The sequence below is a fragment of the Pleurodeles waltl genome, chromosome 3_1, assembly GCF_031143425.1.
Source record: "Pleurodeles waltl isolate 20211129_DDA chromosome 3_1, aPleWal1.hap1.20221129, whole genome shotgun sequence".
NCBI classification, from domain to species: domain Eukaryota; kingdom Metazoa; phylum Chordata; class Amphibia; order Caudata; family Salamandridae; genus Pleurodeles; species Pleurodeles waltl.
The window spans coordinates 271,308,723-271,322,817 of NC_090440.1; positions in this window are offsets into that span (position 1 = coordinate 271,308,723).

Sequence of the window (14,095 nt, forward strand, 5' to 3'; positions counted from 1 at the left end):
CGGATGGCCTTTTCTGTCCACCAAAGTTACAATTAGGGCCTAAATACCCATTTCTCCTCATTGGAGTTTTGTAATTTTGGTGTCATTTTGTTTATTGACATATTCTCTGTTTTTATAAAGTTGGGTTTTATTGTGAAGTGTTTTTAACTTTTTAACTGTTTGCTACTTTTAAAAACTTTTCACATTTTCCTAAGTTACACCTGTCTGCTCTGTGTCAGAGCTCAACTATGGGTTGAGTTCAGGTTTAAATGACTAAAGCCTTTACTGGACCGCACAGGAATAATGATATTAATTGTGGTGGAGCACCGTTCATCTCAACTAATAATTTACTTTGTCATGCCAATGTTATCTATTTTATAGTGCTTAAAATAAATTACCTTTCAATGTAGTAATTTATCAAGAGAGACATATTTTCATTGCCTGTGACAACAGACATTTAATTGCATTTTATCACTTCCTTATTCTTAACTCTCAATAAAAAGATTTTGAGTTGAGGCCCCATTTCTACAGGGGAATTTATTTACTGACAAAACAAAGTGGTAGAAGTAAAAAGGAAACAAAAGTCCAAACAGCAACTCACTCGGGGCATACTTCCATTTTTTTTAGCAAAACTACACTAACGCAGTTTTGCATCAAAATGTTTTGCACCGGCTTGCACCATTCTTAAGCACCAGCCGGGCATCATATTTATGGAGTGGTGCAAGCCGGTGCAAAGGATAGGCAAGTGTAAAAACAAATTATGTTACGGGGAGCGGTATGGGAGAAGGGGTTTTGAACCAACAAATGACGTTAGGCAGGTTAGATTAAAAAAAACATGACTTTAACCAGCCTAGCATCATTTTCTGATGCAAAACCATCCATACCACATGACTCCTGTCTTAGAAAAGACAGGAGTCATGCCCACTACCCCAATGGCCAGCAGAGGGAACCACGGTCCCCAGGACATGGCCATTGCACTCAGTGCCATGAAGGGGGCCCATTTAGGGGCCCCCAATGGCACTTAAAAACAATACTTACCTGTATTTACCTGTACTTACGAGGATGGGGTCCCCCATCCTCCACTGTCCCTCTGGTGTGGGTGGGGGTGTCCCTGGGACCTGGGGAGGGCACCTGTGGGCTTATTCCATGGTGTTCCACCATGGAAATAGGCCCACAGGACCCCTAACGCCTTCCCTGACCCAGGCATTAAATAATGGTGCAAAGGAAGCTTTGCACCATTATTTGACCCCTCCTCCACCCATGCGTGATTTTAGTACGGGGATAAATATGGCGCTAAGGCCATAGAGATACTTTTTGCATGGGAACGCCTACCTTGCATCTCATTGACGCAAGGTAGGTTTTCACGTCCAAAAAATGACTTTAACTCCATAAATTTGGCGCAAGACGGGTCTAGCGCCAAAGTATAAATATGGAGTTAGTTTTGCATTAAAAAAAATGACACAAATGCGGCGCAAAACAAGTATAAATATGCCCCACAGTGTCTCACTTCCCATAGAAGCACAGATCAATATTTTCCAAATTTAAGGTCTACCTGAAAATAGATTCCTAAACCTCTTGCACATTAAATTCAAATGATCTAACTGGAAGATTTGAAAACAAACCTCTAGATGCACCAAATTCTTATTATTTAAAATGAAGTCAGAATCCAGACATAGATTGAGGTGTATGGTCTGAGAAAACAGAAATGTTAAGAGAATGCTGGACTCAATAGCTCTTGTTCGAGCAACATGGCCTTTTACAGTGCCGTCATTTGCCTCCTCATAATGTTAGTACTCTAGTTGTTCATTACAGCACTGAGAAATCGACTGAAAGAGCGCTGCTGCTTTTGAATATATGTTTCACTCAGTATGCTCCCTTTTGTCACATGGTCTTGTAATATAATTTGAGACTTTGTAGAAAATATGGTTCTCATTGTAGATGACATCCATGGCACAAATAGCCCCATCGTATTATGCAATCTCTTCGAGAGGGACTGCTTTCAGTTCTACAGCTCCTATACCAGTTACATGGATTCAGGTGTGCCTGAATTTTGTCATGAACATAGAATGCTAGTATCCAAGTTGTTCATCAGAACTCTGTGGTGAAACTGCAGTAGAACACCAAGGAAACAAATGACGGGTTGCTGCTTCTGTGTGATATACAAGTTTTGCGCAAAATGTTAGACTATTGTCTTGTATGGGTGTAGGAAATGATTATGATTTTATAGAAAATCTTTCCTCATTTGAGCTCCTTAACTACTAACCAGAATTTACATGTAAAATTCATGAGAGAAAAATGTTTTCTCACACAAAGATTGTTCAATAAATGGAAGCAAAGGATCACCTTATTCTTATGGTGGAAGGACCTTAGAATGGAATTCCTAAAATGAGTAAGTTTATATTGTGACTAAAATCTATTATCACCCTTTCTGCATGTTTCATTTTCTATTCACTACAGAACAAAACATATCAGAGTTTTATAACTACAAAAATAAATAAATCCAGCAGATGTGCATTTTGTAACTTTCCAACCCAGGTAGTACTGTAAAAACCACACCAAGTACCAAACAATATTGTGAATTACACCCCAAAATTTTACAGGTCTGATTTACAACTGCAGTATTATCAAATGGGGGTGGGCACAATTCAGTAGTTATTGGCCTTAGTGGAGAAGCACCCCTGATTCATATCGGCCCTCTGACTACACCAGGTCAATAATCACCTGAGAGTGCCCTCCCTGTTCCCTTGTGTAATATTGCTTGAAGGTTACATTCAGCTGAAAAAGTAAATCATTCAAATTATGTGTAACATCTAAAGTTATATGTGTGAGGTTAATTGATTTATTAATACACATGTATAATTTACATTTGAGTAATTTTATATTTGGATTTTGTGAATAACCAAAAGTAACTATGGGCCTGATTTAAAGTTTGGCTGACGGGTTACTTTGCCACAAACATGACGAATATCCCGTCCAGCGTATTACAATCTCTATAGGCTAATATGGGATCATAATCCGGCAGACAGAGTAACACCCTCTGCCAAGCTCTAAATCAGGTCCTAAATTACCCAAAGGTGTAAGAGTAAATTATATGTGTAAATTACTCAAAAATGTAAGATACTTTTGTGAATAGCCTCTGAGGTTTGAGGATTGCTCTCAACTCCTTCAATAGACTAAAGGGATACCTTTTGCCATCATGCAAAAAGTGACAGTTATCCCGCCCCAGAAGTAACATCACGTCCGTTACCAGGACTTTCAGGCCCACAGGGGCCCTCCCCAGAACTTGTATCATATCTATGGGATCACGTGAACGTGTTGGATCACATGTGTTGTGACATCACCATAGTCAGGTGTTAGTCATGTGTTCATGGCCCAGACACATGGTTAGGGCTATGCGGCAGCCGTCACAGGCGTTGGCCTCCATGGCTAGGGTGCTGTCTCAGGTAAAATTGCAGCACTTGCTGTGTATACAGTCTGGAAGTCTCTAGCGAAACAAGCCCGGGCCTGTGTGTGAACAGGCCCAGGCATGTTTTGTAAGAGACTCCACATTTATTGTGCAGCTTTGTGCTGGGATGGGGGCTTGTCAAATAAGGACAAAACTGCTGCATTGTATTATGTAGTGTAACCGGCAGTCATAGGGTATGCGACAAACAGAGCCGGAAGGGGTTGAGGGAGAGATGTATAGAGAAAGGCAGAAAGAGGGGGGTTAGCAGAGGCACTGGGCCTGAAACTATGAGAGAGAGAGAGAGAGAGAGAGAGAGAGAGAGAGAATATCATTAAAAAAATGTTTGTCTAGCATATAGCAGGGGCAGGAAGAGTTGACTTTGATGCAGCTTTGTGGGTCTCCTTTCATAAGCCAGAGCCCCTCGCCGACTACCCTGCCCAAGGATTCCTGTCACGTAGTTTAGGAGAGCAGGAATCCTCTGTGAGACAGCTGGAACCACAAAGACTACATTATCTCCCAAAAGTAGCCGACGCCTCATCATGAAGTCATGAAAAAGCTGATTTTTAGTAGGTGCTTTGTTTAAAAAATGTCTAGACATATTCGTAAAAGAATCCAAAATGATATCAAAATGAACCCTAAAGCAGATGCATCCTACACCCTGAAGTATGAACAACTTTATCAACAAATAAAAAAAAAATGTATTTTATTAACTCATTGTTGACGTCTAGACATATTCACAGGTATTGGAGCTGTGGAACACAGTGCATAATTAGCAATCGCTACTAGGTATAAAATACCCTCCGTGGGAGACCCCGGCTAGAATCAGACACACAAGGCTTATTTTAAGTCTGCTTACAGCCGGCCTCCTCGAGCAACATGGAGAAAAACGTTGAGATGTACAGCGGTGAGCAAAGCAGTAGCCACAGGACCAGATTTTCTACAGGTAAAACAATGCTGTCTTTTATCTTTTACCAGATTTTCACCAATATGTGTCCCATGATGAATACTTTGCTTTGGTTAAATGTCAAGTCTACCCACCCGGCAGCTTTACTTCCCTGTACTACTGTACAGAGTCAATGGCAAGTTAATGTTCCCCCTATGTCGAGCATGCGCTGAAAGTAAAGAGACTAGCGAGTGTAGACACTCTAAAGAGCAAAGGGTGATCACTGGGACATGGTGTACCATTGAGGTGCATTGGAGAAAGGTTACAAACTTGGAAATATACACAAAGTTTGGCACCTTGAACAGACTACAACACAGCTCTTTTCTGAGTAAATGAACATATTTCTCAGAGATAAGCAGGAAGTCTCCAGGGTTTCCAGAATGGTGTATTAAAGAGACCTCAAAGCAGAAATATATAGATGATTACTATACACTTGAAACCTGAGTACATAGAAGTCAACCCCACCAGACGACAGTTAGCTAAACTCTGCCTCAATTCCTTATGTGTAAAATTCACCCAGCATACAAACTTGTCAAACACCAACATCACAGATCATAACAAACTGTTTAAATATCTTTTTGGGGTGTTTTATGTGGTGTACAGCTGCAAGTTATCGACGATGAAACCACTGCTCTGTGTTGAAAATACACAAAACAGTACCCCACAAATTGTAACAGTATAAACAGTATAAAAAATGTATTCGCCTGTTTTACAACCACTCACGCCCATTTAGAGCTTCACAAGGTGATGGATAATCTTCAGGATTGGTGTCTGTATCACAATACAGACTCTGTTATATTTGTGAGCAAACTAGGGGATGAAGATCCTCAGCTTGGTGATTATTTAGGCGATTTGACCAGCAAGCTAGGGAATGAGAAGTACATCACTGAATTTACCTTAGCCGATCCCAAAACCTACAGTTATTGTACATCGAAAAATGTGGTATGTATGAAAGTCAAAGGCATCACCCTAAATGTTAACAACACAGTCAAAATCAACGTTGACAGTCTAAATGATCTGGTGAACGAATACTCTGCCTCGAACCGACTGCGAAAATGATAAAATGATCATTGTAAAACAACCTAGCATCGTCCGTTCCAAAAAATTGTGGGAAATTACAACTGTGTCTTTGCAAAAAAACTTGCATGTAGTGTTTTATAAAAGGATCCTGATTGATGACTCCAAAACTCTGCCGTACGGTTACTAAAGGGTCATTAGAAGCTCGGCCCCCGAGTATAGACATTAGGCTGTAGCACCCATTCTCCTGCATTTTAGCAGGCCCCTCAAATTGCGGTCAATGCTATTTTATAAAGAAACTATTCGAAAATGCTCATAGTGTTTTATCCCAAGCCCTTAACAATATTGTTTGGCTTTATTGGTGCTGGCAGGATCTTTACACAGAACTATCCCTAAGGGTCCCACACATTGAATTTATAGAAGGCATACCAAATAGTCTCAATGACGATGCATTGTTATCTACAGGCCTTGTAAACATGGCAATTGTAGACAAACTTATGAGTGAAGGCTGGGTTCACCCTGAGATAGAGAAAGCTTTTATTCGATATTCACACCATCACAATCTAAGCATATGTTACATTGTGCAGACCTGTTTTACAAAGGTAAGAGCAGTCGATCTATAGCTCTCAATGCCTCATACCTGGTTTTATTTAAAAAACCCTGTGACAAACACCAGATATCTGTTACAGCTAAACAGATGTACCCCGGAAACACACCGTTTTTCTTGAAAGCCTTTAATGACACTATAGAGAAACCCCACAGTTACTTACTGGTAGACTTAAAACCCAATACTCTGGTAGACTATAGGCTGCTGGCAGCTATTTTCCCACCCAATCTCCTTGTCGCTTACATACTTAAAACCAAGTCTGAAGCCTATAAAAATATTTGCTAAAGAGTCTTCAGGAACATTTACACTCTAGACCTTATTATACCATGTGTTGACCATGTCTGTGCATCTACGCTGAAATCTAGCCCTCCTAAAAATGCTAGTCACGGCCAGCCCCCAGCAACGAAAAGCCATCCTGTGTGCGGCTTCAGACAAATTAGTGGCTGCCATTTCAGAGATCACCCTAAAAGGTAATGTCCCTATATCAGAGCACCAGTTCCATGTTTTGAAGAAGAGGAACCACCTTATCAAGAAGCTCAGAAATAAATGGACTTCCCTCATTTCTAAGAAACTGGTAAAGCAGTCAGGAGGTTTTATAGGTTCTTTGTTGGCCATAGCTATACCCCTAATCACCAGCCTCCTAACCAGGGCCTGATGGAGTATGCCCAAAAGATGTGCTTGGTGCCACGGCAGCAGCTGGAACAGTTGGGGCCGTCTACGGGAGATGCCTGGGATATACAGAAAAATGATGCGCAGTGCCTAGATGCTGAGATTAAAGACACTTGATTTAAAACCTTACGACAAAGCAGGCCTTTACTCCAGCGCTCTTCAAACTTTTACAAATATTACAGGCAATTGAATACTGAAAAAAAACTTGTAGACTCTATATGCCCTTGACTCTGAACAGCCTCCAATGCTTCAAGAACCACCACCACCATCTCAGACACCTTTGTGGAAGAGCATTTAGAAGACATAAGTCCAAGGTACAGAGGACCCATGCAAATGTTGTTAAGTAAAATCGCAGGTTCTAAAGACCTGGCCTCGAGAAATGAGAAAGGAGAATTCCTCTACAAAGGGCAGCAATTTGTAGGCTCCCAAATGTACAACCTGGTCAAAGGTCTTATGCACCCCAAAACACTATTGCTCTAGAAAGTGTCTAGAGGTTAGAGTTACAGTTTCAAAGATCGTCTGTAATGCTGAACACAGGCGACTGCTTGAAAGTTTGAAGTACTCCAACACCGGTTGTTTTTAACTCCCACCCTGCATCCCCTTTTTTCTCCCGGCGATCCCCCTCTTGGAGCACCGCGGCTCTGTCTTTAGAACCTACAAAAAATACATTTTCCAAAATTAACACGTGTTAAATGTCTGATGTTTCTTCTGACTGTTGAACCTATGTATATGTGTGCCTGTGTTTGTGTGTATATTTATGCAATAGTTAACATTTGACATTTTTTTTTCCTTTATTTCTTTGGTAAATGTTATCCTTGTGTCTCTTGTACTACAAGAACTGCTGTGTAAATAAACCTTTTAATTTTTCAACATGTTTCTGTCACCTTTTTAAAACAGTTTAAATGGGCGTGCATGAGTGAGAATAAAAATGCGGACTCTGAATTCAAAGTCTTTTTTTTTTTTTAGTTAGCCATTATTATACATAAGAGGAGTTACACAACCTTACACTTTTGACAAACTGAGTAATATGTTTTAACAGCTTTTGATGTAGGCCAAGGGTTTTCTTGCTCCTATTTCATGACAACACAATCATTGTTAACTAGATTGTTCGAATATAGATTATAAAAAATTCTAAACGTCATACTCTCGGACATTTTACTAATCAAATATATACAATGCTCCCCACATGTGACGGCGAGAGAATCCTGTACCTGTGTTTTGTTGTACTCCACCCTCACTGGAGCATTTTTTACATACTTGAATATAGGTCTTGTATAACTGCTATGCCCAGGGAATGCAGCTGCCCTGCCAAACACTGTACCCTCATCTTTATCTAAAAACAGGGCTGCCCAGTGAATTCTTTCCTTGTAGTGCGGATCTGTGTCCAGGACGAGGGTGCGGGTCTTTTAGACCGTATTTCCCCAGGCAGGGAGTCGCTTGGAAAAAACCTAAAAAGTATTTCTTGGTGTATTTATGGCGACTTTGGAAATCCTAAAAAGTGCCCATTTTACAATATTTTAAAGATAGTCAAACAAAATCTGTCCGGCGTGATTGATCTGAGTGACGTTGTCAAATACAGAGAATACAACATTTTCACATTCGCAGGCAGGGGTTGTCTAAAACGTATTTGAGCTTTTAGATTTCTGTTTTCATCAAGTCATAGTGGTTGCCATCTTCCATGACAGGAGTCAGATCGAAAGCAAACAGCGTGTAGCGCAACCCTTTTCCTTCTCTTGACATGACGACTCCCGAGTCACACCGGTGCTCCCTGGTTATTGAAACCAAGCCCAGATATTCCCTAATAAAATTAACGTAGTTGATGTTGTAGTGTTTGAAATTTAAAGGGATTGAGGTATAGAGACCGCTAAAAGCTGTGTTATACGACAGAATCTATGATAATAAGTTTCAGAAGTTGCCCCAAAAAGAAATTTTGCTGTTGGGTTAATCTGGTGCCGGCTGGGATGCTGAGGCCCGTATTTATACTTTTTGACGCTAAACTGCGCTAACGCAGTTTAGCGTCAAAAAGTTTAGCGCCGGCTAACGCCATTCTGAAGCGCCATGCGGGCGCCGTATTTATTGAATGGCGTTAGCCGGCGCTAGCAGACCGGCGCTGCCTGGTGTGCGTGGAAAAAAACCACGTACACCAGGCAGCGCCGGCGTTGGGGAAAATGGCGTTAGGGCGTCTTAAAATGGGGCAAGTCAGGTTGAGGCAAAAAAATCGCCTCCACCCGATTTGCGCCATTTTTAACGACGCCCAGACGCCATTTACATGACTCCTGTCTTAGTAAAGACAGGAGTCATGCCCCCTTGCCCAATGGCCATGCCCAGGGGACTTATGTCCCCTGGGCATGGTCATTGGGCATTGTGGCATGTAGGGGGGCACAAATCAGGCCCCCCTATGCCAAAAAAATATATAAAAAAAAAAAAAAATTATACTTACCTGAACTTACCTGAATGTCCCTGGGATGGGTCCCTCCATCCTTGGGTGTCCTCCTGGGGTGGGCAAGGGTGGCAGGGGGGGTCCCTGGGGGCATGGGAGGGCAGCTGTGGGCTCATTTTGAGCCCACAGGTCCCTTAACGCCTGCCCTGACCCAGGCGTTAAAAAGAGGCGCAAATGCGGGGTTTTTTGCCCCGCCCACTCCCGGGCGTGATTTTTGCCCGGGAGTATAAATACGACGCATTTGCATCGCAGTCATTTTTTTAGACGGGAACGCCTACCTTGCATCTCATTAACGCAAGGAAGACGTTCACGCAAAAAAATGACGCTCATTCCTCATACTTTGGCGCTAGACGCGTCTAACGCCAAAGTATAAATATGGCGTTAGTTTTGCGCCGAATTTGCGTCGAAAAAAACGACGCAAATTCGGCGCAAACGGAGTATAAATATGCCCCTGAATATCTTCAGAGCTACTCTCTCAATGGCATACTTGGCGTTCGAAAGCTGTAAAGCTTTGGCGTGAGCAAATTCGGCGCAAATTCGGCGCAAACGGAGTATAAATATGCCCCTGAATATCTTCAGAGCTACTCTCTCAATGGCATACTTGGCGTTCGAAAGCTGTAAAGCTTTGGCGTGAGCCTGTCTGACATTTGGGGACACTTTCACTCTCTTTATAAACAAACTAACGGACAGTATGACCAGTTTATACTGTTCTGCATCCCCGCTGATGAGACAGAAAGAGTCCTTGTTGTGGTTAAGTTTGATTTTACGACTGGTACAGTTGATGAGTAGTTCATCCTGGAAAAACAGGTCTGAATGTGTGCACCTGAGGAAGTCAAATTGTCTACTGCAGGAGGCAAGTTACCGTCCAACTCTTTGTCTTCAAAATGTGGAAAAGTATCCTTGCAAAAGAGTCCCACTGAAAGCTATGTCCAGGGCGCTGCTGCTGTAATTTAGAATACTCTCGAAGTAGGCTCTGTAGGCATACATGTTATCACTTTGCTTAATGAGCACGTCACCAAGGGTATTATCCACCTGATTAAACATGGTTGCGATGGGCTAAGTGATCGTCCCCACTTTAGAAGCGGCGGGTATGTTGGTACCATCTACTTTTGTGATTTTACAGATGAGATGCAGCAGAGTATTGCTGAGATTCAGATACATATCTGTAGACCTGAAAACAAAAAAAAGCTATTGGCGCCAAAGGCGTCAAAGTGGCTAGAGGTGATACTTCCATTAAAAAACTGTGTTTATCTAAAAACAAATCTAACTCCGATTTGGCACATTCTCCTGATGTGCAATGCACAAAGGCCATGGTTTCAGGTTATAGTGTTTATTAAAAATATCTATGTTAGCTGGTGTTCTCTTGTTCTTCGAGGCTCTCTTCCGTCTTACGGGTCTTCTTTCGTTGAGCACTTTTTAAAGAGTGTCTCCTTCTTTTATGGGACACCAGGGGGCCCCTAAGCCTCAAAGCCCCTCGCTTCCTAATAATACTTGTGCTTGGCCTGTACATGAGTTCAATTCCTTCTATGAGTTGTTTGTTCATGAGCTCGACGACAGCAAAGTCACAGATCCCACCAAATCCTAGACCGATGTTCGAGGTCGCCGCTTTAACGTGGTGTTTTGCAATTTTGTAGCCTCTTCTCAAGAAAGGTATAGCTCTTCTAAACAAACTATGGAAGAAACCTCCCAGCCCCACCCTGTACATAACAGGGTACCCTTGAAAGAATAGTGGCCCTCCATGCCAGGCCTGGTGTCTGTAATAGTCCCTGTACAGATCGGACTGTCGTATGTTTTCATGATCACCACGATGACTAAGTGGCTAGAGGTGATACTTCCATTAAAAAACTGTGTTTATCTAAAAACAAATCTAACTCCGATTTGGCACATTCTCCTGATGTGCAATGCACAAAGGCCATGGTTTCAGGTTATAGTGTTTATTAAAAATATCTATGTTAGCTGGTGTTCTCTTGTTCTTCGAGGCTCTCTTCCGTCTTACGGGTCTTCTTTCGTTGAGCACTTTTTAAAGAGTGTCTCCTTCTTTTATGGGACACCAGGGGGCCCCTAAGCCTCAAAGCCCCTCGCTTCCTAATAATACTTGTGCTTGGCCTGTACATGAGTTCAATTCCTTCTATGAGTTGTTTGTTCATGAGCTCGACGACAGCAAAGTCACAGATCCCACCAAATCCTAGACCGATGTTCGAGGTCGCCGCTTTAACGTGGTGTTTTGCAATTTTGTAGCCTCTTCTCAAGAAAGGTATAGCTCTTCTAAACAAACTATGGAAGAAACCTCCCAGCCCCACCCTGTACATAACAGGGTACCCTTGAAAGAATAGTGGCCCTCCATGCCAGGCCTGGTGTCTGTAATAGTCCCTGTACAGAGCGGACTGTCGTATGTTTTCATGATCACCACAATGACTTCTTAATTTTTGCTGTCAAATCGCTGCCTTAAATGAAGCTAAACAATCGCTTTCCTGTATTTAAAGGACACTGGCACAGACTAGTCATCGAAGACCATGATCAGCCTCGGGTCGTTGTACTTGGCAAGAGCCACGCATCTGGGGTTAGACCACCACATTTCTAATAAAACTCTGCATCCCCGCAGTGTCTGACATTTATTATGTAAGTCAGCGAAGTAACTCAGCTTATAGCGTGTTCCCTCATGAAAGCAAACCTTAGTGCTCTTCTGTACGTAAACTTCATTTTTTGTACGTAGCTTTCTGGGGGCAGAAGTGTCTAGTCTCAGTGGTATTTCTTTTTTAGCTCGTGTGCTTTCTTGCATGGCAGTAACTGGCTCTTTCACTGCAGGAGCGCGGTTACAGTGACAGTGCATTCATTTACTTGATATGTTGCCACTTCCTTCCATTTCCCAGGTGCTTCGCAATAGCCTGCTGCTTATATGCTGAAAACCTATACTAGCATGATTGCATTATAGCAGGGACAAGGGGTGCTTTAGGAGAGATAGAGGAGAGACAAAAGAGAGGCAAAAGAGGAGATGAGAGTGGAGGAAGGGAGAGGGTCTGAGCGGAACATTTTTGCCAAGGCTGTTTTTGGTTCCGGCCCTGGACTGATTTATCTATTAGGTTTAGTTTTTTGCTGTTGCTTCACTGACATGATTGTGTCCGATCTACTGTAGGGGAGCATCTGAGCCCCATGCATCTCCATAATAGGCTGCTTTGGGGATTGCTTTATTGTTCTGTGCATGTCACCTGAGTAGTAATAGCAAGTCCTCCATGGGCCTTCAAAATGTTAGTAGGTGAGATAGGCAGTAGGAGTGCTGCAAAACCGGTAGCTGTCCACCTCAATTAGTAGGCCTTTCAAGAATGGGAAGGCATTAGGGTTCTACTGTGTGGGGGCACAAACCTTACTATGGCGATCTAATTCCAAATGCCAAGTATGAGTGACTCCAGATTAGGTACGAATGCTCCTTTGGGGAGACTTACCTGTAGATTATTATGGTTCCACAAATATTTCCAGGACAATCGTGTTCAAAAAGAAAAAGCAGTTAGTTACTTTCCGTAGGCAGTTCCTGAGTGTTGAAATTGTTATAATGCAATTGTTTACACCATAAAATCAAAAGAAATCACAAACCTATTGAGAAAAATAGAGCGAAATACAATAAACAAACAAAAACAACAAACATCTAAGGGGAAACGGAAATATAACTTTTTTTAAACTTTTAAGTAGAAATAGTGCCAATAATAGTCTTTTGGGAGCAGTAGACCTGGACCTAGGCAAAACTCGAGGCCAATTGCAATGGAGCCCTCTTCAAATCAAATAAAGCAAATGGGTTGGTCCCGGTGAAATTCTGGAAATAAAAAAACTTTTACAAAGTTTCAAAGTTCCAATGTAGAAATTAGGTAATTATCGTAATTTCTGTCATTACATGGAAATAATTATGCATGAAAAAGTGTCACCCAAAGTGTTGCACATAAGGCATTGAAACGTCACACATAAGCACACGAAAATGTCACACATAACCAAACAGAAATCTTGACAGCTCTGCCTTCATCTCCTCTTTATAAAGTTTCTTGCTACTGAGTGCATCAATTCCACGGAGTATATGCCATATAATATCTGCCTCCTTTTCTTTAATAAAATTTAGATTGAGAGCACATTCAGAAGTACTGGGAAACGGCAGTAAGACATACAATTTGTCCCCATTATTTGGACAGTTTCCTCATCCTTGGGCGGCTTCCTCACTTCGCACATTGGGCCGTATTTATATTTTTTGGCGCACAACTGCGCCAACGCAGTTGTGCGTCAAAACATTTAACGCCGGCTAACGCCATTACAAAGCGCCATGCGGGCGCCTTATTTATTGAATGACGTTAGCCGGCGGAGCTGCCTGGTGTGCGTCATAAAAAATGACTTACACCAGGCAGCGCCGGCGTAGGGGAAAATGGAGCTTGGGCGGCAAAAAATGGGGCAAGTCAGGCTGAGGCAAAATTTTCGCCTCAACCCGATTTGCGCCATTTTTTTTAACTCCCAACCCCCATTGACATGACTCCTGTCTTAGCAAAGACAGGAGTCATGCCCCCTTGCCCAATGGCCATGCCCAGGGGACTTATGTCCCCTGGGCATGGTCATTGGGCATAGTGGCATGTAGGGGGGCACAAATCAGGCCCCCCTATGCCACAAAACAAATAAAAAAAAATACTTACCTGAACTTACCTTAAGTTCCTTGGGATGGGTCCCTCCATCCTTGGGTGTCCTCCTGGGGTGGGCAAGGGTGGCCTTCCGAGCCCACAGGTCCCTTAACGCCTGCCCTGACCAGGCGTTAAAAAATTACGCTAAAACGGCTGGACGTCATTTTTTTTTACCCGCCCACTCCCGGGCGTCATTTTTGCCCGGGAGTGTAAATACGGCGCACATGCCTCGGAGTCATTTTTTAGACGGGAACGCCTACCTTGCATATCATTAACGCAATGTAGGTGTCCACGCTAAAAAATGACGTAAACTCCAAGATCTTTGGCGCTAGACGGGTCTAACGCCAAA